At 41.7% G+C, this 5,344-nt stretch overlaps 1 protein-coding gene across 1 annotated transcript in view; it reads left to right on the top strand.

The window, feature by feature from the left end:
• Dse (dermatan sulfate epimerase) overlaps nt 1-5,344 on the top strand; it is a 140,242-nt gene that overhangs the window by 77,220 nt on the left and 57,678 nt on the right. The window lies entirely within an intron of this gene.

The raw sequence follows: 5,344 nt of genomic DNA, 5'->3' as shown, positions 1-5,344 counted from the left end.
AGAACAGAGAAGGGAGGAGGGAGGGAAGGAGTCAGTGAAGACAGAGAGAAATGTACTATTGACTGCTTTCACAGGTTTGATACATTTTCTTCTGTATTCCCCAGGGTAAGGCTGAGCTGTCAAAAGAATGTACAGAGTAATTAAGTTAATTCAGGTTACTGATAAAGTGCAATTCTCTGTGGCAAATAAAAATAAGTGAACAAATCTGTCATCAAAATTTCATAGGATCAGATTGTAAGAATGCTTTCCGATTTCCATCATTTACTGTCTTGCTGAATCTTCACTGTGACATAAGCGTCCTTGCCTGGCCTCAAAGCCCTGTATCCAGAGCAGCAAAAGGTTTCCCACGTGGCTTTCTTTCCCACATCACTTGTGGGTATTGTTTACTGCTGTTGATTGTTTTTCACTATCCCGTCTCCAGGGTGATGATGTTCGTTCTTCCAAAAGAAATTAATAAAAATAAAAATTAAAGAGCAGCCTGCACCCCAAGCTGCCATGCACCCCACAGTGCTGTTTTTTGGTTTTTGTTTTTATAAATGGAGAGAAAAGGTCTTCTTTCATTATTAAAAATCCAAGATGAGCTGGTAATGAACTGCACTGGACGTGACCTGGAAAGTGCAGCTTGGAGGACAGGCTTTCCTTCCCAGAGGCAGGAGAGAGCATCTTTTACAATTATTCATTCATCTCTCTATGCATCCATCCATCCACTCGTGTATGTATGCATATACATACATACATACATCTGTGCACTTAAGCCATGTCTCATGGTACATGATTAAAACTCAGAGATGCTGACTTCCCACCAATCAGATAGGTCTTCTTTTTTGTTTTGTTTTTTGTTTTACAAGACAGGGTTCCTCTGTGTAACATCTCTGGATCTCACTTTGTAGACCAAGAGACCAAACGGGCTCCAAACTCATGGAGATCCCCCTGCCTCTGCCTCCTGAGTGCTAGGATTAAGGTGTGTACCAATCCCCCCTGCCCCATGACCTGGCTCATGACCCAGCTCAGATAGGCAGCTGAGTTGATGAGTTGATGGTGAATGCCCTGTGCGTTATCACATCGACAACTGTAAAACTCTTAGTCTATCTGGTGAACACATGATCTTTGTGGTAGAATATTGTGTGTGGCCTGGCGAAAATACAGCACATCTTATCTAGGTTTTCATATTTTTAATTTTATGTAAATGGATGTGTTTTCTGCATGTGGTGTGTGCCCATGCTACATGTATGCCTGGTGCTCTAGGAGATTAGAGGCTACCATAAGCTCTAGAACTGGAGTTACAAATGACTGTGAGCCACCATATAGGTGCTCACACAGCCCAGGAATTGAACCCAGGTTTTCTAGAAGAGCAGCCAGTGCTCTCCAGGCCCCTAGATTTTAAATTATATCTATTCTCTGTCTCTTTCTGCAAGTCTTAGTATGCCTCTAGATGTTACAGAGTTTGATTTTAGGCACAGTCTTCTCTGCTTTGGCCTCTTGGTCAAAAGCATAAAGACATCTTTCACACTTCTCAAAGGTCGACACCTTGAACTTTGACAGAGACTTCTCCCAACATATATAACAGCAATGTCAAACTGCTTCTCTAAGTGCCAAGGTGCAATTTATTGGTGGGGTTTGAAATTGATATAGTTTATCATAATCTTTCTTTTTAAAGACATAGACTGCAGTATAAAATATAGACTTAAATTTTGGTTTTGAAACTTTGTTAAAGGCATGTGTTTGTGTGTGTGTGTGTGTGTGTGTGCATGTATGTGTATTGTGTATGTTTGATCTACCCAGCCATATTAGTTTTTAGGTGAACAGAGGCCTGAAAGACATCTGCCATGAAGAACATCAGAAATGAACTAGGTTATTAGATAGTGTAATAGTTGTTTGGTTTTATGGACCAAGATCGGTCATTGAAACCTTCAGAGTGAATGAGACTCAAGGTAAGAATAGAAACCATGAACCTTTTGCCCCTGTAATATTGGTTGGTGCTTATTAGTCTAGCACCAACAATAAAATAAGGACAACAAAAGAATGTTTTATTCAAATTCTAATGACGAAGGAATGCCTTTGCTTGACATAAATGGATGTCAAGAGAAGGACAATTCTCTTTTCCTGTCTTGTCCACAGGGAATGGAGAGAAAATCAGATACATTGAACTGAGTTAACTGAAAACTGAGAGTAATGAAAAACTTGCAAGAGAATAACCTACTTCCCTACAGCTTAACTTACTTTGCTGAAGCATTTACACTTCAGCAAGTAGTTTATAGTAAAGTCTTTTGAATCAGCAGAAAGGGCAGAGGACAGAAAAAGGCTGAAGATGGACAAGTGGATAGGAAAATAACAAAAATAAACAAAGCCTCTCTCTGTTTCCTCTCTGTGTGTCTCTGTGTCTGTCTGCTTCTGTGTCTCTGTCTCTCTTTCTCTCTGTCTCTGTCTCTCTCTTTGAGACAGGATTTCTCTGTGTAGCCTTGGCTGTCCTAGAACTCACTCCAATATCTAAAACCAGGCTAGCCTTGAACTCAGAGATCCACCTGCCTCTGTCTCCTGCGTGCTGGGACTAAAGGCATGTACCACACTACCACCAGGCTAAAAATTTGTTTCTAAACCCAAGACAAGAAACCTCACAGAGGCAGAGAAAAATTAAAGTACTTCTTACTAAAGTCATATCTGGGCACTTAAAAAAGGAAGAGATATGTTGTGGAATATTATTTTACCTATGTAAAGATGTGTTACATTTGTTTATGCTGTGGAATATTGCTTTAATGGTGTAAAGGTGTGTTGCACTTGTTTCCATTGCCTTTGTTGACAATGTAAATATATGTGATATTTCTTTCACCTTGCCTGCCTAAGGCACCTGATTGGTTTAATAAGAAGATGAATAGCCAATAACTATGCAGGAGAAAGATTGGCGGGTCTGGTGGGCAGAGAATAAATAGGAGGAGAAAGAAGGGAAGGAGAAGAGAACAAGGAGAAAGAGAGGGACATGCCTGGGACTAGAAGTTAAGAAGTTGCCAGTCAGTCAGCCATGAAGACAGCAGGAAAGTAAGAGAGAAAGAAAGAATGAGAGAAAAAAGGAAGGAAGGAAAGAAAGATGGAAGGTCGGAAGGAAGGAGAAAGAGGAGGAAGGAAGGACAGTGTTGTTATACCTGCAGCAGAGCAGGCTTCTGATGGAGAAACCACACACTGTCATTTGCAGTTGCATCTGGGAAGACAAGGTCTCTTTCCCCCAATTTCTCATCTTGGAGGGTCCTTTTCTCAGTCCATAAAGGCGGCCTGCCAGTGTCCTGTGCTTGATGTCTTTCGGCATAAGAAGAAAATATGAGCAGGTAATGTGAGTCTTCAGTGATAAGATAGCAAGAACACTCAAATTCAGTGTCAGCTGGAAATGAAAGATCACTGAGAACTAACATGATGATGTAGAATATAGACCTACATTACAATTGGGCAGTTGAATTAACCATTCTGTTAGTATGAATGAACATGCAACAAGCTTAAAGCTTCAAGAAATTAAACACAGTAGAACTCAATAGAATAATGTGGGAGTGTTGGACACAAATTGCAGTGAATGTAAGTTAATGAAAGCGCATGGCAGCATTAGCTATGGGGGAAAAAAAAGAGCCCCAAACAAACCCAAACTTCAGTGACTGGTAGTACAAAAGTCAATGTGTCAAGGATACACTTCAGAACAAAGCCACTATACAACTTTCTACTCTGACTTTAAAATGAAATTTTGGATGCAGTTCTAGGGACCGGGTTTTGAAGAACATTGGACAAGGGAAAGTTGACAGAGATGGGTATGTATTCAGACAAACTGACGCATTCTCCTGTAGAAGCAAAGATAGACATGTTGTGGCTGGAGAGTATGGCTACAAGTGCACAGTGCTTTTGCTGAAGAACCAAGTTCAGCTCCTAGTACCAACGCTGGGCAGCTCACAACCACTCTATATCCAACTCCAGGGGATTCAGTGCCCTCTTCTTGCCTCTGTGGTCACCTGTAGACATGTGCATAAACACAGGAAGACAAACATGTACATGTACTTAAACACACACACACAAACACACACACACACACACACAATGACCTATGGATTCCAGAAAACAGAAGTGTAAATCTATTGAGAGGCACCATGGGGTTCATTGCAAGTCAGTGTCATCCACAGCTAGATTTTCACAGCGATCACAACAATCAAAAGTAAATGAGGGTTGGCGAGAACATGGCAGTGGGTACTACCTCCTTTGAAGAACTTTCAGTCTTGTTGCCACATCATGATCAATGATCTGAGTCATCAACCAGGTGTGGGGTTCCATTAGAAAGAGTTTATTAAAATTCTTTAATGACCCTAAGATACTAGCTGGGGGAGCCAGTGACAACAAGTTAAATGAGCCGTTTTCTCTAAATTTGTTTTCCACTTCGAGAAGACAAATGCAAACTAACTCAGAATTATATACTGTAGCGTGCCACGCCCACCTGTGCTCTATGCGCTACCATACAGTTTGTGAGCCAGGCAAGGGGCTGGATATTGAAACACACGGGGGGGGGGGGGGGGGGGAGGGAGAGAGAGAGGTCATCCTTGAAACAAGAATGCTTCCCTTATTGTGCCCAGGGGCAGCTTATATAGGGATCCTTAATTGATAGCCACGCCCCAGGCAAACCCACCAGAAACCACTCCACTGCCATCAGGAACTCCTGAGGGTCTCCTGCTCAGAGCAGCTGCAAGCATTACAAGTTGTTTACCAGAAATTCAGGAACTGGGGGGTTCACAGCCCCCAACAATATACTACAGCTAGGCACTGACACAATTCATCCCACTAAAATACCTTAGCAGAATGCCTGAAATAGAGTAAACTTTCAATAAATATTAGTCATTTTATTGTATCGGTGGAGCTATTAAAATAACTTTATTCTACAGATGAGATACAGGCTCTGTAGGTGGCTTAGCTTTCCAAGGATTTCCAAGCAGTCAGGATTTGAATATTAATTCACAGCTATTAGTAAATTAGCCTGTTCCTTCTCCTCCCCATAGGCCACGTCTAAAATACTAGGAAATTTATGCATATCGGAGATCTATTTAAGTTAGCATTTAAAAGCCCAACAGTAGTACTTCCTTTCTTTTTAAATCTGTGTTGAGGAAGCTCCCTTGATTGCAAAATTCGGAACCTTTCTGAGCAGTGTGGTTGTCTCTCAGGATTCAAATCTCTTCCTTGCCAAGATGGAGAGAGCCTAGCGGCTGGGTAAAACAGACCATTCTGATGAAAGGGTGAGTGACTCACACACCTGCCATGCCCTTGCCTAGAATCTAGCTCTACTAGGTTACCTGAGCGAGGAGGTCCAGCCCTGCCTGGACTGGTTAGA

This window comes from Microtus ochrogaster, linkage group LG9 (assembly GCF_000317375.1).
Source record: "Microtus ochrogaster isolate Prairie Vole_2 linkage group LG9, MicOch1.0, whole genome shotgun sequence".
NCBI lineage: Eukaryota > Metazoa > Chordata > Mammalia > Rodentia > Cricetidae > Microtus > Microtus ochrogaster.
Note: the sequence above shows the minus strand (reverse complement) of the source record. Positions and strands in the feature narration are given on the sequence as shown.